The following is a 26,933-nucleotide window of genomic DNA, read 5'->3' on the forward strand; positions in this document are numbered from 1 at the left end:
ATGAATTTCAAAAAACTCGACGACTCCCCCATGTTCCGACAACAGGTTCTGTTTCTTGGTATTTTCTTTCCTATTCTCCAAACATTGTAACCATTCTCGTCATTGGGGTGCTTTGTTTCTTAAAATTGAACAATCACAGAGAATACATACATATATATATATATATATATATGAAAGAATATTGGTGTTATGTTACTATTATGTAGAGATCATGCATCTCGTGAATGGTGTTGTTTATTTGCATGGTTCATGCATTATTGTTTAGGAGAATTATGTGTTTTTATATGATTTGGTTGCTTAAATATGAATCGTGAATGGTTGTGGATACAGCTTCAATGCCTTGAAGAAAGTGCAGAATCGTTACGCTCGAGATGCTGGAAGTTCTACAAAGGGTGTCGAAAGTACACGTGGGTTTTCCATGCCATTGTTTATTGAACTTTGCACTTTAGACACTTTTTTTTTTTTTTTTTTTTCCAATAGCCTCTTGCATGTTCTGTCAATAATAATGTGGGGTTAGTTAGTGGTATAAGATTACTTAAAAGCAAGTTAAGTTATACGTACAACTAGACCCTCATTACTCTCCTAATTAAGAAGGAAGAGACTTCCATATAAAATAGAAGAACTATCCTTGGGGCATGTTGAAACTAGAAAATCTGAAAGGACAATTAGCTCAAACCTTAAGTTTCAACATCTGAACAGTTTTAAATAATTCGAGAGAAATTAATGTATAAACTTAACGGACATAATTTGTGTAAATTAAGTTTATCAACATTAAATATGAGTTTAATCTTTCTCATGTTATAGGACACGTAAAAATATATAGGGTTCATATTTTTTTATTCTCTCTATTCTTTTCATATTGGGTCACATTCTTTTATGTATGTGTAAGAGATAAATTTATTTTCTAAAACATAATAAATATTAATTTCATTAAATATTTATATAAATTTATGTCTCATAATTATTTATATTTAAAAAGTGATAATGTAATAGTTATTAATTGGCCTAGTATACTTAGCTTGTATACATAAAAATCTCTCCCAATGAGATATTTTAATCGGTTTATCAATTCGCGACTAGTCCGATTTCGGTTCATCAATTTGCGACTAGTCTGATTTGGGTGGGTCCTGAAATTAAAGTTTTAAATTCCTCTTAAAATTGGTATTGAAAAGGATCGAACATCTAATAAAGATCGAATACATTCTCTTATCTCCAACTCCAACTCCAACTCCGTCAGTTACATCATTTCATAATCTCTCATAATTCAAATAGAGCAAGAATAAGGGAAAAGAAAACTATTAGTTTTCTCATGTTATGTGAATTTTGGTTCTCGTAAAAAGGTTGAACATTTTATGAGATACTGCCCACATGTACTACAAATACCTGAGCAATTAATTTTCTGCTATTTGGCTTAATCAAGGCATACTTTTGACTATTGTGGCTGATTAAACAGAAGTCTTATAGCCACAGTTCTCACGTTCTCAAAATTTTAATGCCCTAGTCCCTAATATTTTTAGAGAAATAGTAATTTCATTTTATATGAGATAATTATTTCATTTTTTCTCACTTTAAAAATTGCATCTCTTTTTTTTCCTTTTTTTTTTATATGCTTTTTAACGATGGATCCTGCTTAAATTCTCTTTATAGCATGAGAGAATTACTCTCATGTAACATAAGAGTAATATTCCCCGTATTTTTAACCATTTTTTAGGGAAGGGCTTGGAGAGGCATATGATGGAGACATCGCATTTGCAAGTGCCCTTGAAAATTTTGGAGGAGGGCACAGTGATCCTCTGTTTGTAACTTTGGGAGGTAAGTCTTGTTGGTCTCTTCCCTTCTCTTTCCTTTTCTTATTAAATAAACGTAAATGATTTTTTATTTGTTGGTATGCTTATTCCTTCGTAAGAGGCATTGACTGGATTTATACCTTGGGATATATTGGCCAAGAGCTAGCATCAAAGTTTAGGTTGAGCATAACAAGTCATGTTGTTACTGGATTTATACTCAAAGTGCTGTGCATGATCGATATGTTTAGGCCCATTAAAGGAGTTTCCAAAATTCCTGGGTAGTGTTTGGTTGGGGAGTTTTCAAAATTTTCCAAGTGAAGTGCATGTGGGTTTGTCATTTGTCCATGTTTGGTTGAAGGATTCCTGAGATTTACCCATCAAACACTGTTGCCTAGCAATTGAGAAATGCATGTAAAAAAGATAATAATGCACAGTTAACAAAGCCCTCTCCCAACGTGGTATTGTGTGAAAACTCGATAAATGGAAAATGGGAATGAAAATAGTGACAAGTTTACCCCTCTTCTTAACCACATGTGAACAAAGTATCTACCCCTCTTCGTAATTTCCATTCTTTTTCCCATTAAAATTTTATTTTCAACCAAACATACATCAAGATATTTAACCAAATTTTTTCAGTAATATTTTGCAGTACCAAACAACTTTTTTTCAACTTTCCTACCAAACTTACTTTTCAATGTTTTTCCTTGTAATTACATTTTCCTAGTAAAAAAAAATTTCTCCGGAACCAAACATTACCTAGAAGATATATTCTAGTATAGAGCATGCTATGTTTATTTGATCTATTCCCATACTTTTTTAACCTCTGTTTCCTTTAAATATCCGATAAGAAAAATTTATCATTTTTTTTTGGCTATTAATTTTGATAAATTTTGTTTTGGTATTATAGGACCTGTTATGACCAAATTTGCTATTGCTTTGAGAGAAATCAGTACATACAAGGAACTTCTTCGGTCACAGGTAATGATTTGTCTAGAGTTGTCATTGTCTTTCTTATTTTTCACCAATGCTTTCTTTTAGTAAAATAGAAACAATTGTTCTAACTAATATTGCTAAGCTGACTTTACTTAACGTGGCTTTTTAGGTGGAGCACATACTGAATGACCGGTTACTGAACATTCTAAATGTTGAAATCCTTGATGTCAAGGTATATTTTGAGTGCTGATTATTATACAATGTTAAGCCATTTTCATACTTGATGATATGGCTTAAGTCTTATATTTTCTGTAGAGGACCTATATATATAAGTCATAAAGTAGTGTGAATGTGTGATGCTGCCTTTCCTCTCATATAAGTCGTAAAGCATAGTTCATTGCCTTTGAGCATCTTATATCAACTATTCAACAAACTGAACTTTGCTTTACTTCTTAGGCTAATATGGAGAATCACTGGTTTCTATTTATTAAAATCTTAATGATTAAATTTGCTAGCATTTACATGAAAAGATTTTATTCTATGTTATGTGGTTGATACATGCTATCTTATCTAGGTATTGGATTCAGTTGGGAGAATGTATATTTTATTGGTTTGATAAGAAAATGTTATTTAAAGTTGTGAAGTAATGACTACTTTATTAAAAATTGTGATGAAATAACATCATTACAAGACTATCAGTTAAACTAATATGACGGATGGAATTCAGTTTTAAAAATGGCACTACTTTCAAAAAGGATAATGCTCCTTAGAGCTGATTTTCATATTCAACAAAATATTCATAATTTTTTGGCCTCATATGATTTGTAAATTTTTTTTTTAATGCTTCAAGTGATGCTTGCAGGAAGCTCGAAGGCGTTTTGAGAAAGCTTCCAGTGTATATGATCAGGTGCTTCTCAATTGCTTACAAAACTTGCACTGTATAATGATCTCTGCAGCCACGTTCTGCATCCACGTTTTTCCTTTCGTTCTAAATACTTGAAAAGGGTAATCAGACAAATATTATTAATTGTGTGTTAATAATCTATACAAAGAGGTCTCTATTTATAGAGAATGAAAACCTAATACTTGACCTAATGGGCTTGGCCCAATACAACAATTAATAATAATTAAATAACCAATATTTACAACACTCCCGCTCAAGCTGAGGAATAGATATTTATCATTCTCAGCTTGCTAGTAAGTTCTTGAAATCTGTCTGAAAGAAGTTCTTTTGTTAATAGATCAGCCAATTGACGCCCAGTGGGAATGTATGGAGTGGTAATCAGCCCACTATCAAGTTTCTCTTTGATGAAATGACGGTCAACCTCAATATGTTTAGTCCGATCATGTTGAACTGGATTATGAGTTATACAAATAGCGGACTTATTATCACATAGCAGCTTTAAGGTCCCTCATATTTTATTTTGAGATCATCAAGTACAATTTTCAGCCACAATAACTCACAAATGCCTTGAGCCATAGCTCGAAATTCAGCTTCTGCACTTGATCTGGCGACCACATCTTGTTTCTTACTTCTCCATGTCACCAAGTTACCGCAAAGAAACATGCAGTAACCAGTGGTAGAACGACGGTCAGTCACGGATCCAGCATAATCAGCATTAGTGTAAATTTCTAAAGAGAGATTGCCATCACGTCGGAATAACAATCCTTTACTAGGAGTAGCTTTAAGATACTGAAGAATTCTCTCTACTGCCTGCATGTGTTTCTCCTTTGGATCATGCATAAACTGACTGACAACACTAATAGCATAAGCTAGGTCTGGTCTAGTATGAGCCGAATATATCAATTTCCCAACTAGCCGTTGATATTGTCCTTTATCAACTGGAGGACTCTCCTCTTCATAGCCTATCTTGTGATTCTGCTCAATAGGAGTATTAGAGGTTTACACCCGAGCTTTCCTGCTTTGAGAAGATCAAGAACATATTTCCTCTGGCTGATAAAAAATCCTTTCCTTGAATGAGCTACTTTTATCCCTAGGAAATATCTCAGTTTCCCAAGGTCTTTGACTTCAAACTCAGAGGCAAGCCGTGTTTGCAGAATCTGTTTCTCCACAAAGTCATCACCTGTGATAATAATATCATCAACATATACAAGGAGCACAGTAAGCTTCCCATTATGGGAGTGCTTAAAGAAAAGAGTGTGATCTCCTTGACTCTGTCTGTATCCTAAGGTCATCATAACCTTAGTAAACCTTCCAAACCAGGCACGAGGTGACTGCTTCAATCCATACAAGGCCTTTTTTAATCTACAAACTTTATTTTCTCCCTTCACAGAATCAAAACCAGGCGGGATTTCCATGTAGACTTCTTCTTCTAACTCACCATTGAGGAAAGCATTTTTCACATCAAATTGATTTATATCCCAATTGTAATGGGCAGCAAGGGATAACAAGACTCTCACCGTATTCATCTTGGCAACTGGAGCAAATGTTTCTTCATAATCAATGCCATAGGTTTGAGTGTAACCTTTGGCAACTAATCGAGCCTTGTATCTCTCAAGAGTTCCATCAGAATTAAATTTCAGGGCATAAACCCATCTGCACCCTACTGCTTTCTTTCCATTAGGTCTATCAATAACCTCCCATGTTTTATTTTTCTCCAACGCATTCATTTCCACTTGCATGGCTTGAGCCCAATTCCCATCTTTGAAGGTTTTATGTACTGATTTTGGGATTGCAATAGAGTCTAGTGCTGAAACAAAGCTTTTGTGCTGCACAGAAAGATTAGCAGAGGAAACAAAATGGGAGATAGGATATTGAGTACAAGAGGGACAAGAGGAACAAGATTTCTTGGGACAAGATCTTTTTCCTTTTCTAAGAGCAATGGGTAAATCATCAGAATCAGTAGTAATGGATAAGTCATCAGAAGTATTAACATCATGATCAGAAATATGAGATTTAGAACTTACCGGTGGTTCAGACGATTGAGGTTGCTGCTGAGGCAATGTGGGTTGTTTCCTTCTGTGATATACCAACTCAGGTGTCATAATCTTTCGTATCTCTGATGTACTTGATGTATCAGTTACAGGAGGATCACTCACAGGAAGATCAGACACAAGAGGAACAGGAACAAGAGGAGGATACATTGCAACAGGTAAAAGAGTAGACACTGAAGATTCAAACTCAAAGAAGGGAGGTGATGAGTTTTCTGGTGAAGGATTCTCCCCCTGAAGATGAGGACCTTGGAAAAAGGACTCAGATTCCTGAAAAGTAACATCCATAGAAACAAAAAAATTTCCTACTACCAGGGTGATAGCACTTGTAACCCTTCTTATCAGGAACATAAACAAGAAAAACACATTTAACAGCCCTAGGGTCCAACTTACTGCGATGATGTTTATGAACATGAACAAAAGCAACACATCCAAACACTCGTGGAGGAAGACTCATAGTTGGAATAGAAGGGAAAAAAGAAGTCATAGAGTGAAAAGGACTTACATGGTCAAGTACCTAACTGGGAAAACGGTTGATTAAGAATGCTGCAGTAAGAATAGCATCTCCCCAATAGTATTTGGGTACATGTGTCTGAAACATTAATGCACGAGCCACTTCAAGAAGGTGACAATTTTTTCTTTCAGCAACCCCATTTTGTTGGGGGGTGTCAACACAAGTAAGTTCATGAATCATATCGTTATTTCGTATAAATTGGGAAAAACTGTGATTAACATATTCAGTACCATTATCTGTTCTTAGTCTCTTGATTTTTTTACCAATTTGGGTCTCAACCATTTTATAAAATTGAAAGAACAGTTGTAGTACCTCAGACTTTTCACGCATTAAGTGAACCCAAGTTACACGAGTGCAATCATCAATAAAAGAAACAAACCATCTATTTCCAGAAGCATGAGGGACTTTAGAAGGACCCCAAACATCAGAATGAATAAGATTAAAAGGTTCAACACTCTTAGTAATACTAGAAGGAAAAGACACACGATGATGCTTAGCAAATTCACAAACATCACAATGAAAAGACTCAACAGATTTAGACAAAAACAATGACGGAAATAAAGACTTGAGTAAACTAAATGGAGGATATCCCGGCGCTTATGATGAAGCCAAATCAAAGAATCAGCAGTTGATTGACCATGAGACATCAAGATGTGATCTGTTACTTTATTTGCGGGAGATTGTGACACTAGATAGTACAGCCCACCTTGCTCTTTAGCACTACCAATCGTCTTCCCCGTGGCGAGATCCTGAAAAACACAATGGGTAGGGAAGAAGGTTACAGTACAATTCAAATCTTTTGTAATTTTATGAATAGAAAGAAGATTCGTGGAGAGTTTAGGAACATGAAGAGCATCTTTAAGATGTAAGGACTGCTGTAAGTTTATGTCATCAGAATCCGCAACTGATGTATGTGAGCCATCAGCTACGGCTATTGTATGAGTTCCAATGGTAGGATGATAAGAAGTAAAGGAGTCAGCACAACAAGCCATATGATCAGTAGCACCAGAATCAACAACCCAAGAATGTTTAAAATCATTACATGAAGAAAGGAAAGAATAAGTTTTGGAGCTCATACCAGTCATAGTCAAAGCACTAGTATCAGATGGCTTACTCAGAGAATCAAGGATGGTTCGGAGCCGTTCCAACTCATCGGGACGAAATGCAGGTTGGGTCTTATTAGGTGCAGAAGTTATTTTAGAGGAAGTAAAATACAGTTGACCACGCATCCTAGCCATCTTTTCTAAGACAGTTTGCTTTCCATGGAGGCGAAAGCATAGATCCTTGATATGACCTGTTCTTTTACAATAAGAACACCATCGATCATCTCTCTTAGGTCTAGAAGATGCACCATCAGAAAACTTGGTAAAGGAACTCCTTTGAGAAGAGGCCATACTGCACAAAAATGGTCAAAGGATAACACCAAGAAGCCAAAAATCACAAACAAATACCAAACAACGTCCGATCTGAGAGGAAAGCACAGATCCAGAAAGTGGACGAGAAGACGAGAAGAATGGCGGTGGTCCGGTCCAAAAACACCACAGCACGCGCCTCCACGCGCCGGAGAAAGGAGATGCGCGTGGGCTTCACTCGCGGAGACTAAGGAGGCGCGTGGAGGGTCTTCTGCGGCTGAGATTTTTCCGGCGTGGTCGTCTGGTGAGCGCGCACCTGTCTGTGGGTGGTCGAGGTTGAAAAGTCGTCGGAAAAAGGTTCAAACGGTGAAGACAGATCTGATTGGAGACGGTCGGAGGTGTTTGGGTCGTCTGTGGCTGAGAAACGGTGCGTTGAATGATAGAACGAAGAAAAATAAGGTCAACAGTGGCCCCCTTGGTCCAAAAGGTCCCCGAAAAAAAATTCCAGTAGCGGCTGATGGCAGCAAGAGGCAGAGAAATTTGGGTTTTATAAAAAAAGACAATAGGCGCGGAAGCAGAGCCCTCAAGATCTAGAGCTCTGATACCAACTTGAAAAGGGTAATCAGAAAATTATTATTGTGTGTTAATAATCTATACAAAGAGGTCTCTATTTATAGAGAATGAAAACTCTAATACTTGACCTAATGGGCTTGGCCTAATACAACAATTAATAATAATTAAATAACCAATATTTACTCCAGCATGTCTATAAAATTGAGACCATCATCTCTAACAATGTAAAGTTCATGCATAAACTTCACATTGTAATGTTTTAATTCCATCACAAAGTTCAATTTGAGTTTGCTCTTCCAGTAACTCCTTTGAAGAAATTTGGATGGAGTGAGATGCATGTGTAAATTCAATGTTGACAAACTGTTAGGAATGTTCAGCCCAACATGAAGAGGAGAGCTGGTGCCCCTTCGTGGGCCAAGGATAATGTAGTTTGAGCAGCCCAAAAGATACTGTTGTCATGGTTCTTTTATTTGCTGTCATAAGTTCTGTTACAAACCATTAAGTGGAGTAAATGTGGTTAGCTGTTTGGGGCCTTATTATTAGCCTTCAATAGTGAATTTGTTGTTATGCATTGTGATTAGTATCTGCTGTTAGTAATTGATACAAGCATGAGTCATGGTGTACGTGTCCTGTTTGTTATGCTTTCTGTTGGAGTTGTTAGAGACGTGGCATATATGCCTCATAGGGTCAATTTTGTGAGCAGATTATGAATATACAGAATCCCTTCCTTTGTTTTCTCTGATTTTCTCTTGCACTTCTTCTTGTTCCTTCGTTGAGATTCCATTGTAGGATCCGTTATCCTATCATTGGTGCTTTCATTGATTTTGGAGCTCACCAAGATTTCATCATGTGTGTCCAGGAATTGGCCGATGAATTTAGTGCGTTCCAGCTTCGTGTCGATCGTAGCTTGGACGATCTGCAGGCTAGGGTTGATTTGCGTTTCACTGAGCATCAAAATCAGTTCATCAGTCTTACGACTCAATTACAAGAAATTCATGCCGCGGTGGTTGGGGCCAATATTCGAACACATGGCGTGCCTTCTGCTTCTGTTCATGATTCTGGCGGAACATCACAACCGCGTTTCGGTACTGATGATCCTCGTTCTCTTCTGAAATCTATTAGAATGGAGTTGCCTGGTTTCAATGGTTCTGATCCCAATAGTTGGATCTTTCGTACTGAGTTGTATTTCGGGTTGCAGCAAGTTCCGGGTGCACTTCAGGTCCGTTTGGCTGGCATGCGGATGGAAGGATTGGCAGGGCCTTGGTTTCAGTGGCTTTTTAATGGTGGTTCCATTCATTCGTGGGAGCAGCTGAAATTAGCAGTTCGTCAGCGTTTTGGAGGAACGGCTTATACTGATTTGAGGGGAGTGCTTTCCAAGTTAACACAGGAGGGAAATTTGGATAAGTATATTAAGAAATTTGAGGCTCTTATTAATCAGGTATCTGAGTTTTCGGATGAGGTCCTGATGAGTTTTTTTGTCTCTGGATTATTACCTGATCTACGCAGGGCCATTCAATTACATTCTCCCACATCTCTCCATCAAGCTATACAGCTTGCCATTACCTATGATCTACGCAGGGCCATTCTCCCACATCTCCCACAGGGGGCAAGAAGATCTTTGCTAAAAATCCATACACAGTGGAGCAGCCCAAACCTCTGACTTCCATTCTGCCAAACCAGAAGCCTTCTTTTCCAGCATTACCATCGAATGTTCCTTTTAAGAGGTTGAGTAATGAGGAACTAATGAAGAAGAGAGAGCTCGGTTTATGTTATACATGTGATGAGAAGTGGAATTCTAGACATAAGTGTAAGTCCAAGCTGTTTCTCATGATTGGTGATTGGGAGGATTTGGGTGATGAGACTGAAGAACAGATTCTGTGGCAACCAGAAGAGTCACATGAAGGGACACACGAGGCTGCCTTGCATTCTTTAAAAGGGGATACTAATCCAAGGGCTCTCCAATTTCGGATTGAATTCAAAGGCAGGCACATTCCTGTTTTGGTTGATTCAGGGAGTTCCCATAACTTCATCCAAAAGCATTTGGCTGATGAGCTGGGATTACCAACAGTGAAGGTTCCACGCATGAGGGTGTTCTTGGGGAATGGAGAGTTTCTCATCTGTGACAGGAAATGTTTGAAAGTCCCTTTGAGCATTCAGGGATATTCTTTTGTAGTTGATTTGTGGATAATTGAACTCTCTGGATTTGGGATTATATTAGGCATTTCTTGGCTGAGTCTACTTGGCAGGGTTATCCATGATTATGCAGAGTTATCCATGGAGTTTATGACTAAAGGAGGCAGGGTGATGTTACAAGGTGAGACTCACTGCAGGGATGGAAAATTGGTTTCCCACCAATGTCTGAGTTTAGAAGGGAGGAAGGAGAAAATGGAGTCTTCTATTTTACCCGAATTATGGGAGTTGAAACAGAAAATCCCTGCTGACATTTGGGATGTTTTGGTGAATTTCCAACCTGTTTTCCAATTACCCAAGGGGCTGCCACCTTCCAGGAGCTGTGACCATGCCATTAATTTGGTAAATGGAGCTCGACCAGTTAATGTCAAGCCATATAGATATGGCTATCATCAAAAGGAGGAGATTGAAAATCAAGTCTCTGAATTATTAGCTTCGGGACTTATCAAAGAGAGCAGGAGCCCTTTCTCTTCACCTGTTTTGCTTGTCAAAAAACAAGATAATTCATGGAGAATGTGTATTGACTATAGGGCCCTGAACAACATCACCATTCGAGATCGTTTCCCCATACCGACCATTGATGAGTTACTAGAGGAGTTGAAGGGTGCCCGGATCTTTACCAAGTTAGACTTGAGGAGTGGCTATCATCAGATCCTATTGATCCCAGAAGATACTTCCAAGACTGCTTTCAGGACTCATGAAGGGCATTATGAGTTTTTGGTGATGCCCTTTGGCTTAACCAATGCTCCTTCAACTTTCCAGGCAGCCATGAACCACATGTTCAGGCCTTATCTTAGGAAGTTTATTATAGTTTTTTTTTATGATATCCTCATTTATAGTGGTTCCAAGGATGAGCATTATAATCATCTTGTAATAACTCTGACTTGTTTGCAGGAAAATTTGTTTATGGTCAAGCTTAGTAAGTGTGCTTTTGCCTTGGCTGAAGTGGATTATTTAGGCCACTTGGTGTCTGGAGAAGGGGTGAAAGCTGATCCCACTAAGATTGCTGCCATGAAGCATTGGCCACTGCCTAAAACCATCAAACAGTTGAGAGGCTTTATTGGTTTGACAGGATATTACAGAAGATTCATTCAACATTATACAGCCATAGCATCCCCATTGACAGATTTGTTGAAGAAGGATTCCTTTCACTGGTCCGAGGAGGCTTCCCAAGCTTATGAAGCTTTGAAGGAAGCCATGTCAAGCACTCCTGTCCTTTCCCTCCCTGATTTCTCTTTGCCCTTTGTAGTGGAGACTGATGCCTCGGCTGTTGGAATTGGTGTTGTGCTCCAGCAGCATAATCATCCTATTGCATTCTTCAGTAAGAAGCTGGGACCTAGAATGAGGGTGGCTTCCACTTATGTTAGAGAGTTGTATGCTCTCACTGAAGCAATTAAGAAGTGTAGGCACTATTTGCTGGGCTCTAGATTCATAATTCGTACAGATCATAGAAGTTTGAAGGAACTCTTAACTCAAACTGTTCAAACAATTGAGCAGCAAAAGTATGCTTGCAAATTAATGGGATTTGATTTTTCCATTGAATACAAGCCAGGATCAGCAAATGTAGTTGCTGACTCTTTGTCTAGGTGCTGTGAGGAAGACCAAACCGGTTTGACCTTGGCTTTACTATCTGAACCTACCTTTTCTTTGGTGGATCAAATTCGGGAGGAGAACAAAATTGATCCAGAATTGATCAATATTCGGATGAAGTTGCAACAACAGGAGCTGGTGGATTCTGATATAATGGACAGGGATGGAATTCTGTATTATAAGAGTCGTTACTGGTTGGGTGCAGCTTCTGCCTTGAAGGATGGTATAATGCAGGAAGCCCATTCAACTTTAATTGGGGGGCATGCTGGTATTGTTCGAACTTTTCTAAGGTTATCTGCCTTTTTTCATTGGAAGGGAATGAGGAAGGATGTTCATGACTTTGTCAAAAGATGCTCAATATGCCAAATGATTAAGACCTCCACCTCACCTCCTTCTGGATTGCTTCAACCGTTACCAATACCTGATGGGGTCTTCGAAGATTTGAGCATGGATTTTATTACAGGACTGCCTTCTTCTAAGGGATTCACTGTGATATTGGTGGTGGTGGACCGCTTGACCAAATTTGCTCATTTTGGTGCATTAGCCACTCCCTATACTGCTGCAAAGGTTGCTTCCCTTTTCTGTGATATGGTGGTCAAGTTACATGGATTTCCAAAAACCATAGTTTCTGATAGGGATTCAGTTTTCTTGAGTCATTTTTGGTCACAACTCTTTAAATGCAGTGGCACCATTTTGAGAACTAGCACAGCTTACCACCCACAGTCCGATGGGCAATCGGAGGTCACCAATCGCTATTTGGAGCAATATTTGAGGGCTTACTGTCATGAGGAGCATCATAAGTGGGCATTTTATTTGGGATGGGCTGAATATCACTACAACACAGCTGCACATTCAGCTATTGGGATGACTCCTTTCCAAGCTTTATATGGTAAGGTTCCTACAATGATCCCATCTTATACTAAGGGATCTGTCCGTGTTGAAGCTGTAGACACTACCTTGGGCCACCGCGATGAGTTGTTAAGGCTTCTCAAAGACTCTTTACACAGTGCTCAGAATAGGATGAAAATCCAATCTGATAAGCATAGGAAGGATGTCACTTTTGCTGTTGGAGATTTGGTATTGATTAAATTGCAACCATATAGGCAAATTACTTTAGCTAACAGGAAGTGCCACAAGCTTGCTAAGAGGTACTTTGGTCCTTTCCCTATTATTCGAATCTTGGGACCTGTGGCTTATCAAGTAGAGTTACCTGAGGGCTGCAAAATTCATCCATCTTTTCATGTTTCTGTTCTCAAGCTCTATAAGGGAGGTCATGTTTCTGCTGCTTTGGCCTTGCCAGATATGAATCATGGTAATCACCCTATTCAAGTTCCTATGGCTGCCTTGATGTCTAGACAGGTTCCAGAGGAACAGGGAGGCAAAAGACAATGGTTGATTCAATGGTCCAACTCTCTCCCTGAAGATGCAACGTGGGAGGATGAGGCTGACATTCTGCTGTTCTATCCAGATTTTGTGTTGCCTGTTATGAACCTTGAGGACAAGTTTCCCTTTGAAGATGGGGGCAGTGTTAGGAATGTTCAGCCCAACATGAAGAGGAGAGCTGGTGCCCCTTCGTGGGCCAAGGATTATGTAGTTTGAGCGGCCCAAAAGATACTGTTGTCATGGTTCTTTTATTTGCTGTCATAAGTTCTGTTACAAACCATTAAGTGGAGTAAATGTGGTTAGCTGTTTGGGGCCTTATTATTAGCCTTCAATAGTGAATTTGTTGTTATGCATTGTGATTAGTATCTGCTGTTAGTAATTGATACAAGCATGAGTCATGGTGTACGTGTCCTGTTTGTTATGCTTTCTGTTGGAGTTGTTAGAGACGTGGCATATATGCCTCATAGGGTCAATTTTGTGAGCAGATTATGAATATACAGAATCCCTTCCTTTGTTTTCTCTGATTTTCTCTTGCACTTCTTCTTGTTCCTTCGTTGAGATTCCATTGTAGGATCCGCTATCCTATCACAAACACAGGAAAAAATTTAATTAGGGCGTTTAAAAACAAAACAGATATATATGTTGAAAGTTCATTGGCCTATCTTTTGATCATAACACAAATACAACATGGATTTTATGCAACAGGCACGTGAGAAGTTTATGTCATTGAGAAAAAGCACTAGGATTGATATTGCTGCTGTCTTAGAAGAGGTATGTTCATCAGCTTAATTTCTTCGGTATTTTTATTCATAAATATTGTATTAGCTTGTCATGGGTTACCATTATCTTTTTAGTCTAATTTGGTAGAGACATTCCAGGAATTGCACAATGCAAGATCATCATTTGAGGAAGCTCGTTTGAATCTGGTAATTAATCTTAGTTGGACAAGATATGCTGCTTTAAAATAAGAGTACAAAATGTACATGTTTAGCTCTTAACTACAGAACATGTTTCATCTTCTATTGATAGGTTAGTGCTCTTCATAACGTTGAGGCCAAGAAGAGATTTGAGTTTTTGGAGGCTGTCACCGGAGTTATGGATTCTCATCTTCGATACTTTCAACAGGTATATGTATGACATATATATATATATATATATATATATATATATATATATATATATATATATGGCTTTCCATATGCAATATTGCACTTATGCTATTTTTAAAATTTCTTTCTCTTGCAGGGTTATCAGCTATTACATGAGCTGGAGCCTTTCATTATCGAGGTTTTATTACTAACTCTTCATTTTTTTTCTTTAACTTGACTGGATAATTGGATAAGAGATGTAGTTTTCTTTTGATTATATGACTGTTAGAATAATACATTCGGAATGCTGAGTGTAATGTATTTCCTCGAAAAAAAAAAAATTTAGAATTAACGCAACTCTAATTACCTTTCTGAGGCGAGTTGACTCGTCCTGGTATCTCCACAAGTTTCGACTCTTTGAGCCGGCTATGGGACTAATCTGGAGCACGGGGCAGGTCAGTGAGGAAGATATTTAAACCCCTCCCAAAAGTGGCATGTGGGGATCGAACCGAAGTCTTTTCCTTTTCACTTACTCATTTCTCTTGCTACCACCATTTGATCTCGAAATTTAAACTATTAGGATAATCTGAGATGTGAAACTATACTAGACTTGAAGGTGGACAATGCCCTAGTTCACGTATTTGTATTAAGAAATTTTATAATATTTAATTATTTATTGATAGAATAAGATGAAGGTTCGAATCATGTAAAAACCAATTCAATCCAATAGTTTAAGTTATTACTTGTTAGGTGAATGTTAATATGGTCATAGATTATATTTGTATATAGAAGACCATCATCATCATGACCACAATGACATGTTTATGTTAGAAATCAAATTAGTCTTTGCCACCTCATCAAAGTAGTCAAAGGCGGTAAAAGAAAAAAATCTGTAGCCTGAAAAGCTACGTGGAGTAATTCTCTAAATGATGATTAAAGAATGTTGAAGAAGTTTAATACTTTGAAAACTCAGAAGCGGTGGTATACTCCTAAAGGAAACAAAGTCGGTTGATGGAAAATTGTGGAAAGTTGTAGAAGTCCAAGTAGTTGTCATATAGCAAAAGTTTAAATATTATATTATATAATGTTAGAAGTGAGTCGGTAGACTAGCCTATATATAAATGTATGATTAGGTGTGGAATTTAGAATCAGAAAGAAAAAAAGAAAAGGAAGGTAGAAAGAAAGAACAGTGCTGCAGCACTAAGAAAAAAAAAAGGAGTGACCGAGTGTTGTAATTTTTCTTTTAGCCAGTTCAAATACAAAAATATTTCTTCATCTATTATTCTTTTATTTTCTCTAAATTTCCAACAAGTGGTATCAGAGCCACGTTCGATCAAAGATGACAGAGATGATGCAATCACAGATTCCAAAGTTGTCAAAGAGTAATTATGGGAATTGGAGCATTCAGATGAAGACGTTGCTAGGTTCCCAAGATATATGGGACCTTGTTGAGGATGGATACATGGAGCCCGCCAATGCAGCTGCAGAAGCAGTTTTATCAGATGCTCAGAGAAAGATGCTTAAAGATTCACGAAAGAAGGACAAAAAGGCTCTTTTCTTAATTTTTCAAGGTGTTGATGAATCAACCTTTGAGAAAATATCAGATGCAAAATCATCCAAGGAAGCATGGGAGATTTTACAGAAGTCTTGCCAGGGAGTTGGCAAAGCTAAAAAGGTACGACTCCAATCACTAAGAGCTGAGTTTGAAAACTTAAAAATGCAGAATGCAGAGCCAGTTACAGATTATTCCTCACGAGTGCAAAAGGTGGCGAAAGAGATGAAAAGAAATGGAGAGACTTTAGATGATGTCAGAGTAATGGAGAAAATTCTACGGTCACTAACAAGAAATTTTGATTATATAGTCACTGCCATTGAAGAAGCCAAAGACTTGTCAGTTATATCTATTGACGAGCTTGTGGGTTCTCTTCAAGCTCACGAGCAAAGAATGAATCTTAATGAAGGTTCTAGCAAATTGGAGCAAGCTTTGCAAAGCAAATTATCCCTTGATGTAAATCAAGCCAGTAGCAGTAGCTATGGACGTGGCAGAGGAAATCATGGTGGATATAGAGGAGGTTTCAACACCCGAGGTGGATTCAACACTCGAGGCGGTCGTGGCATACGCGGTGGATATAGTCAAACAAATAGAAGATTTCAGACTGATGCTATAGCATATGGACGTGATCAAGGAGGATATAATAATCGTGGTCGAGGTCGTGGTTTCGTGACCCGAGGAGAGGAAGATTTCAACAAAGAGGTGATAAATCCCACTTGCAGTGTTATAATTGCAACAGATATGGTCATCTCAGCTATGAGTGTAGAGATGCTGCTAGAGTTGCGGAGAGAAGTCATTATACAACAACTGAAGAGAAAGATGATGAACCGACCATGTTGTTCACTTACAAAGGCGAGGAAGATAGTGGGAAAGATGTTTGGTACCTTGATACCGGAGCTAGTAATCACATGTGTGGCAAAAAGGAGTTATTCACAGAATTGAATGAGGAAGTCCAAGGAGAAGTTACGTTTGGCGATCTATCAAAGATTCCAGTTAAAGGCAAAGATAAGATTATGATATTCACAAAGAATGGAGATAAGAAATATATTTCAAATGTCTATTACATACCATCTTTGAAAAGCAATCTCCTTAGTCTTGGTCAGCTTTTAGAAAAAGGATATGATATTCATTTGAAGAATAATTCTCTCATTATGAGAAATCATAAAGAAGAATTGATTGCAAAAGTTGATATGACAAGAAATCGTCTATTCAAACTAAACATCCAGACAAGTGCAATAAAGTGCATGAAGACTATCATAGAAGATAGTTCGTGGTTATGGCATCTTAGATTTGGTCATCTTGGATTCACTGGCCTGAAGCTGCTATCAAAAGCAAAGATGGTAAATGGATTACCAATGATAAATCAACCTGATCAGCTATGTGAAGGATGCATGAGAGGAAAGCAACATAGACAAAGCTTTGAAGTTGGCAAATCATGGAGAGCAAAAAGACCACTGCAGCTAGTTCACTCAGATATAGCTGGTCCATTTGATATTCCATCTCTTGGAGGAAACAGATATTATATTACTTTTATTGATGATTTCAGTAGAAAAGCTTGGGTATATATTCTTAAAGAAAAATCAGAAGCTCTTGAAAAGTTCAAAGAATTCAAAGCAATGACAGAAAAGCAAAGTGGTCAGTATCTGAAGACACTCAGAACAGATAGAGGGGGTGAATACACTTCCAAATTATTTGAAGAATTTTGTAGGCAACATGGAATAATTCATCAATTGACAGCAGCCTACACACCACAACAGAATGGTATAGCAGAAAGAAAGAATCGTACAATTCTTGATATGACAAGGAGCATGCTCAAAGAAAAGCATCTGCCAAGAACACTCTGGGCTGAAGCTGTCCAATGTGCTGCCTATCTATTGAATCGATGTCCAACAAAGAGTGTCAAGTTCAAAACACCAAATGAAGCATGGAGTGGTAGAAAGCCAGAGGTAAGCTATCTAAGAATTTTTGGTTGCATTGCATATGCCCATATTCCATATCAGAAGAGAAAGAAGTTAGATGATAAAGGAGAAAAATGTATCTTTACTGGCTACGAGCATAAGAGTAAAGCTTACAGATTATACAATCCCCTGACAAAAAAGGTAATCATCTCAAGAGATGTCGAGTTTGACGAAACAGATTACTGGAAATGGAATGATGAAGAAAAAAGAGTAGAAGGCTTATTCTTTAAAGATGATGATAACTCAACAGAGAAAACAGTTGAAGCAGGCAATGATTAGACACCTCCACCAAGTCCTAATCCAACAACTCCTGCATCTACACCTTCAACCTCAGGAAGCAGTAGCAGTAGCAGTAGCAACAATTCAGGGGGAGCAGCAGCAAAGATGAGAAGCTTAAGTGATATCTATGATGCTACAGATACGGTACAAACTACCCTTGATTATTCATTATTTTGTTTAATAGCTGAATGTGATCCAGTGACATATGAGGAAGCTGTAGAAGATGAAAAGTGGAAGAAAGCCATGAATGATGAAATTGCTGCAATCAAAAGAAATGACACGTGGGAGCTTACAACTATGCCTAAGAAACATAAGCCCATCGGAGTAAAGTGGGTGTACAAGACAAAGACTAATCAAGAGGGAAAAATGGAGAAATACAAGGCAAGATTGGTAGCTAAAGGCTACAAGCAGAAATATGGAATAGATTATGATGAGGTGTTTGCACCAGTTGCAAGGATTGATACCATCAGACTTCTTACAGCAGTTGCAGCACAAAAGCAATGGAAGATATACCAGATGGATGTGAAATCAGCCTTCACAATCGTTACCTAGAAGAAGAAGTCTATATTGAGCAACCACCAGGTTATGTTAAAAAAGGAGAAAAAGATAAAATTTATCGACTGAAAAAGGCGCTATATGGATTGAAGCAAGCTCCAAGAGCATGGAACACAAGGATAGATGAATACTTTCATAAGAATGGATTTGTGAAGAGTCCGTATGAACATGCTTTGTACACGAAGAAGAATGAAGATGGGGATATGATGATCGTGTGTCTTTATGTGGATGATATAATCTTTACAGGGAATAATCCAGGTGTGTTTGTTGAATTTAAGAAAGCTATGACTAAAGAATTTGAAATGACAGATATTGGAGAAATGTCTTATTTTCTTGGAGTTGAAGTAAAACAAACGGAAGAAGGAATTTATATGTTACAAAAGAAGTATGCAGAAGAAATACTGAGTAGGTTCAGAATGAAAGATTGCAAGCCTATTTCAACACCAATAGAAGCAGGAACGAAGTTGAAAGCTGACTCAGATAGAGAACCAGTTAACCCAACACTATTCAAAAGCCTGGTCGGAAGCTTGAGGTATTTGACTTTCACTCGACCAGATATCATGTTTGCAGTTGGTCTAATTAGCAGATATATGGAGAATCCAAAGCAAGATCATTTCAGTGCAGCAAAGAGAATTTTAAGATATATCAAAGGAACCATCAGTCATGGATTATTCTATACACATTCCCAAGATTCAAGGTTAATTGGCTATGCAGATAGTGATTATAGTGGAGATGTAGATGATCGAAAAAGCACTTCAGGATCTGCTTTTCATATTGGCTCAGCAATATTTTCATGGTCATCAAAGAAACAACAAACAGTTGCTCTATCATCATGCGAAGCTGAATACATAGCCGCAGCAGCATGTACGTGTCAAGCGATTTGGTTAGAGAATATTTTGAATGAATTTCATTATGAGCAAGAAGGTCCAATTACTATATACGTAGATAACAAGTCTGGTATATCACTTGCAAAGAATCCAGTCTCCCACAGCCGAAGCAAGCATATTGACACGAAATATCATTTTATTCGGGAGCAAGTTAAAAACAAAGTTGTGGAATTAGTCTACTGCAGAACTGAAGAACAATTGGCAGATATTTTTACAAAGCCATTAAAGACCGATGTGTTCAACAAACTCAAACATATGATTGGTATGCAAAGTCAAATTTGAGGAGGAGTGTTAGAAATCAAATTAGTCTTTGCCACCTCATCAAAGTAGTCAAAGGCGGTAAAAGAAAAAAATCTGTAGCCTGAAAAGTTACGTGGAGTAATTCTCTAAATGATGATTAAAGAATGTTGAAGAAGTTTAATACTTTGAAAACTCAGAAGCGGTGGTATACTCCTAAAGGAAACAAAGTCGGTTGCTGGAAAATTGTGGAAAGTTGTAGAAGTTCAAGTAGTTGTCATATAGCAAAAGTTTAAATATTATATTATATAATGTTAGAAGTGAGTCGGTAGACTAACCTATATATAAATGTATGATTAGGTGTGGAATTTAGAATCAGAAAGAAAAAAATAAAAGGAAGGTAGAAAGAAAGAACAGTGCTGCAGCACTAAGAAAAAAAAAAAGGAGTGACCGAGTGTTGTAATTTTTCTTTTAGCCAGTTCAAATACAAAAAGATTTTTTCATCTATTATTCTTTTATTTTCTCTAAATTTCCAACAGTTTAAAGTGTCGAACAAAATTGTCGGTTTGAAATTAGTATTAGTGTTCCTGATTTATCGACTGAATGGAAGGTTTCCTTTCTTGTGTCTGCTATGTTGCAGGTTTTGGCTTATGCACAAAAGGCAAGAGAAAGTCACAATGAAGAGCAGATTTCACTTTGTGAAAGAATGCTAGAGTACAAAAGACATGTTCACCACGAAAATAGGTTGTCATTGAATGGCCCTTATGGTTCTCCCAATGGAGAAGGTGTGCAGGTGCAGCCTTTTTCTAGGGCATCAAATAATAAAGTGATAGATGCAGTAACGGAATCTGCTGCAGATGGAAAGGTATTTTAGGATATCATATTTATTACTTTCTCAAAGAGAATATGTATTTACTTCACTGTACATATTTTTAATTTCTGAGTCCTATATATCCATTGGCATCTCTTCATATCATAATGTGTACATTCTTTAGGTTCGAATCATTCGACAAGGGTATCTTTCAAAACGATCCTCCAATTTAAGGGGTGACTGGAAGAGAAGGTATTTTGTTCTTGATAGTCGTGGAATGCTCTACTACTATCGTAAACCATGGAATGGGTTACATGTAAGTATCCAACCAATAGTTAACTGTAGTAATTCGAACCAAATAATGGTAGCTCTGTTAGTTCTAGAAAACTGAGTAGGTAGAGGTAAAAGTATGTGTTTGATTCTCTCCAGTACCATCTTTAGGAGGAGTTTAAAGCCTTAACCCTTGGATCCGCCCCGAAACAATGAACTAATTGGAATATCTCCAAAAAAAAACTTTAGTAATTCAAATAGATCCTATCTTATTTTAACATGATCATATAACTTGAGAAAATTTCAATTATTTATTGATAGATAAACGGTGAATTAATTAGTACTCTTAAGCTAGGTAAATGTTCATTTCATCAGCTTATCTTGTTAATAAATGTTAAGCATATCATTTCAGTGTGCCAATCAGTCATCTACACAGAGGAATTGTGCAACTGACAATAGTGCTGGGATTCTTAGTCGGTTGCTATCTTCACATTACCATGGATTTGATGAAAAATCTATAGCACGTCACACAGTGAACCTGCTGACATCAACAATCAAGATTGATGCTGAACAGACAGATTTAAGATTCTGCTTCAGGATTATTTCACCATCAAAGATTTTTACATTGCAGGTACACATTCCAAAATTTATTAAATCAAAGTGTGGCATATTTATTATTACTCCTCATAATACTTAGGTTAAAAAAAAATGCAGGCTGAAAATGCCCTGGACCAGATGGATTGGATGGAAAAGATAACTGGAGTAATTACCTCCTTGTTGAGTGTACAGACACTAGGACAGGTACGTAGTACATTTTGCTTCTGGATTTTGTTAACCAGCAATCAAATATAAATTACAAGAAAGACTCCTCATAAATAATATTGAGTTTAACATATAATTGATAGACTTTAATTTTTAATCTACTATGTAAAATTGTAAATTTTTTTCTTTTGCATTATCATCCAATATTTGTTCTCACATATTAAAAGAATTTAACGGTGATAACAACTACATGCATGAAATATATGATTGGATGATTGTTTTAAAAATATATATTTACAGGATAGGATATTTTCATGTCTATTCTACCTGTTCCTCTTCAATACCTTATATCATAATCTCAACTAACATTCATCATTTCTCTCTCCTCTTCATATTGTAATATAACTGTGTAGAAGAGAAATAGATAAAATAGGTATGAAAAAAGTAGGCATAATATTCTATTCTAATATTAAATAAGTAAAATCTTATCAAATATGAAAAAAAAAAAAAAAAAAAAACTAAAAAGGCATGTGCATTTAGTCATTTCATTTCTTTTGAGATAATTAGACTGATTTTTTTTTTATTATTTTTAAGCATTTAGCATTTCTCATGAAATGTCTTATCTAGTTGAAGACTCGAATGACATTAAATAGTCCATAGCCAATTCCTTAGCATGATCCTTTTTTATTTTTATTTTTATTTTAAATGAATCTTTGTCAGCCTTTATTAATTGTGACTACTATAATTATAAAACAATTGTGACAGACATTCTCAGCTGACTCAGAAAGCAGTGAACGTTACTCTGTTGATTCTTCACAAAGTTGTCAAGATGATGATGGGGCACTGAGTGGGGATTTTGCATTCAAGAACTTGACACTTGATAGATCATCTGAAGACTTGCAGAAGAATGGGAACATCATAAAAATTGAAAAGCCTATTGATGTTCTTAGAAAGGTTAGTGGGAATGACAAATGTGCTGATTGTGGTAAACCTGAACCAGACTGGGCATCCTTAAACCTTGGCATCCTTATATGCATTGAATGTTCTGGGGTTCACCGTAATCTTGGTGTTCATATATCAAAAGTAAGTAGTTGAGGTTGCATATTTAAGTTTATGCTTTAGTATTGTATATGTTTCATTTCATGTCTTGTCAACTCTTATTCTTCATATTTGTATTATTATTAAAAGTGAAAACAAAAAGGCATTTTGTTTTAAATTCTCACTTTTGCAACTAAGGTGGTGTAACATTTTTCTCAGGTAAGATCACTGACACTTGACGTGAAAGTATGGGATTCCTTTGTCTTAACCATGTTTCAGTCACTTGGAAATCTCTTTGCAAACTCAGTTTGGGAGGAGCTGTTGCATCCAACAAGTACTTCGCAAATTGATGAAACTCCTGGGTAAGTATTGCCAAGATTGATGATGGGATTATCTGTTTGAACTTTTGCTAACATGCTCCCCTGCAATGTAGTTCATCCAAGGCCAACACAAACAAGTCATTTCATGCAAGAAAACCACAACATGATGATCATATTTCACTAAAGGAGAGGTTCATTCATGCAAAGGTAATATAATGGAAATTATAAATTGTTTCCAAGTTAGAAAGCAATATTTGTGGGGAAGGGGACAGTTAAATGAAACCCTTGAAATTAAGTTTTCAACTCTAGAATTCTTAGCTTAAGTTTTCCAGCTTAGGAAAACAGTAAATCTACTCTATCATTGTATCAAAGAAATTTTGCATGCATAAAATCTGTTAAGGAATATATAGGTGATTGAGAAATCTAACCTTGAGTATTCTGTTTTTGGAAGCTCGGTACCCTACATATCAATAGCCACTTCCTGTATGAATTGTTGGTATCCTGTTTTGTGCTCTATATAATAACAACTTTCAGTTGAGTTCTTAGTTCATTAGTGAAAAGAATTACTAAAGAGTCGTACTCAATGCTAGAGTATGAACCAAATGGTATCTTAGTGCATAGTGGAGGTTTTGGTCAACAAGTTCTAGGATTTTGAGGTTTTAGTTTTTAGTTTTTCAAAATAAGTATCATACTAATTTTATAGAATTACCAAGAAAAACTTAACTGCTTTACTTCTGTCACCATTTGCTAACTCAAATTCTCAAACTCTGTTGTTTGGAGTGTCAAGCTATTTTGTCCATGTCATATAAGTTTCTCTTTACTGTGAAACAAGTACTTATTGATTATTTGGTTACTCTATGATGTTTCTTATTTAAAATCATTGATTAAAATCCTCTGGTAGCTGGAAGGAATCTTATTAAAACTAAAATAATATATACTTTTTTCTCCCTTGGTTTCTCTTATGGCAGTATTCTGAGAAAACCTTTGTTCGCCGGATGACACAAAACAACCATCTCCTTTCAGTGGCACAACAAATATGGGAAAGCATCAGCACCAATGACAAGAAAGCAGTGTATAGGTATATTGTCAAGTCAGATGTGGATATCAATGCTATTAAAGGGGAAGCATTACATGGTATGTCTTCTTATCCTCAAAGTCTCAAACTCCTTCCAAGCATTACATGGTATGTCCCATACAAATGATGAAATGTTGTACAGGCAATTCTTCCAACATGCCTTCTTCAAGTAATCAACTAATGGAGGACTTACAAGATGGTCCTAGTTTGCTTCACATGGCATGCTTAACTAATGATGCTGGAATGGTAGAGCTTCTCCTACAGTATGGGGCAGATACAAATGCTCTTGATTTAAAAGGTCGGACACCACTGCATTACTGCATTATGAGAGGCAAGGGTGCATCTGCAAAAGTGCTTATCACAAGGTAGTTATTTTTTAAGGTTTCTTAGATACCCCATTTTTTCGTATTTTTTATTTGGGTTTAACTGACACCAGTTTGAGATAAAGGTGTTTGTTAATATCGATATTGATGTCTTAGATACCCTCTCTCTTCATAAACTTTTCAACATTCTCTCCCTCTGATCTATAGTGATTAGATAGGTAGTAGGTTGGTAGTGGAAAATTTTAGCAGTAAGAATATCCTTTCTCATTCATTTGTTACTCTTTCAAGTGATTAACAAATTTCACTATATTAATAAACGTGTCTAGCAAACTTCAGTTTCATGGTTAACGTTCCTATCGTGTTATTATGTCACATGTTGTGTTCACATTTGGTATATACTTTTGATTCACACTGAAAATTTACTAAAAGAATTTGCCAATTATTTTCAGGGGTGCAAATCCATTTGCTGTAGATAAAGAAGGAAACACTCCTCTTAAGCTTGCATCAGAACCCGGCACCATTGGCAAGGAAATTCTTGCTCTATTAACAAGCAGATGACATGCCCTCAAAACTTACTATAAGGGATAATTCAAAAAAAAAAGATTCTCAGATTGAAACAAGAAATTTGTCCATATTCTAGAGAAAATTAAGGGCTAACTAGCCCAATGGGCCTGAAGCTGGTGGGTTAGTTTTGTTGGGCCATGTGTTTATGGTTGTCATAATCTGTTGTAGGATGCAATAGGTTGTTTAATGTGGCTTCACGTCCATTTTAATTTTCAACCAAAGAGTTGAGTATTACAATATTCATTCCTTTTAAATTTTTTGGAAGTGTATCATGATTCAAGTTATAAAGGAGTTGTATATAAGTGACTTGAGTGATTATTCAACGTTCAACTTTCTTGTAACGAAAAGGGGGGAAAAGAAAGACTTAAGATTATGAGTTCCCATTTTAGACTTTTAGTCATGTGAGTGTGGACATTAATTGTAGTAGCATGAGTACACAAGAGGAATAGGGGAACGTGAAAAGTTACCTGGATCTTGACTATGTCGCTGATTATGACCGCATAATGTTAGATTCAACGTGCTTTTATTTTTTTTTATTTTTTTTCATTTAGTGTATCGTATAGATTCAATGTTCGTAAGATATTATGAATTTCAGCACATTTTAATTTGCACAAGTCTTTGACGGTGACAATCCATAGTTAAATCATGATTTTGAAAGGTTCTTTTAACCAAATACGAACTTTCCGGTTTCTTTGCGATTTCCGTAAGGTACTTTCCCCCTATAAAATGGAAAAAAATACAGATTCCACAACAGGTAGAAACATAAAAACATAGATCAAGAGCTCCACAAAGATGGAACATTTGATTTTTGAGTTCCCATATCGAAATTATACCTCGACACTGCCACTATGCCAATGTTTTTCCCTGTCGTACGAGTTGCACTATTTGCTATGGGATCTTCCTTCTTCTTCTTCTTTTTTTCATATTCTTTCTTGTCCAAAAATGGTTAATAATACAGTGTGATGTTTTACTTCCCATTGGTAAATTAACTATGGGAAAAATATTATTGCTTCTGCCAGAGGCGGACCCAGTAGGGGGTTAGGGTGGGCTCTCGCCCCCCTCTAAAATTTGGAAAAAAAATTTATAATATATATAGAAAAATGTGATGATAAAATTATCGTGTAGTACCCATTTTCTATCCACACTCTTACCCATATTTTTCCTTGAGAACATCATATCATCCTCTCTCTCCTTTCTGTGTTCCGTTCATCACCAATCTCCTTCTCAATCCTTTCAATTTTGGCTGTGTAAATTCTAAAAGTCAGGCAGAATCAACTTCCACCTTTCTAAGATTTGCATGTATGTATAGTCATGGACTATCTTTGATTACATATTTTGAAAAAAAAAATTATTTTGAGTTTTAGCATGGATTCAAATATATTTGAGTTTAATAATATGAAAACACGTAGAGCAAGAGTAAGTGAAGTGATATTAATTTTTGAAATAGAATTCTTTCAATTTTTTGTATATTAAGTTTGTATTGTATTTCAAGTACTTGTATTTATGATATAGTATTTTTTATTCTCGCCCCTCTTATTAAAATTCTTGCGTCCGCCACTGGCTTCTGCTGCATAACTTATTTCTATGTCATATTTATGTAAAAAAGAGTGAGTCTCATTAATTGCTTCTTCTTTTATAACGAGACTCACTTAATTTTATATGAGCGTGACAGAGAAAAAAAATTTAATAAAAACAAAAAAAAACATTAAACCCATCAAATATTTTGGGGTTCGCGTTAATTGATACTAATTTTGCCATTGCAGTGTGATGAATTAACATCATAAGAGTTACTTAAACCCTCTCCTCAATAGCAAACAAAATGCAGGTTTGAGTGACCTAACAGACTATTCCATATGAGAAGGATCGAAGGTTTAGACAAAATAAATTTTGCATGCATCTATGTAGTTGCCCTAGTCGAAGAATATGATAAACATGGTTCC

General features: G+C 36.7%; 1 pseudogene; it reads left to right on the plus strand.

Moving 5' to 3' along the window:
• LOC133290350 (ADP-ribosylation factor GTPase-activating protein AGD1-like) lies at positions 1–25,454 on the plus strand (annotated as a pseudogene).
• The last annotated feature ends 1,479 nt before the right edge of the window (positions 25,455–26,933 follow it).

This window comes from Gastrolobium bilobum, unplaced genomic scaffold (assembly GCF_033153095.1).
Source record: "Gastrolobium bilobum isolate Gb01-03AN ecotype WA unplaced genomic scaffold, APGP_CSIRO_Gbil_v1 utg26148, whole genome shotgun sequence".
In the NCBI taxonomy this organism is placed as follows: Eukaryota; Viridiplantae; Streptophyta; class Magnoliopsida; order Fabales; family Fabaceae; genus Gastrolobium; species Gastrolobium bilobum.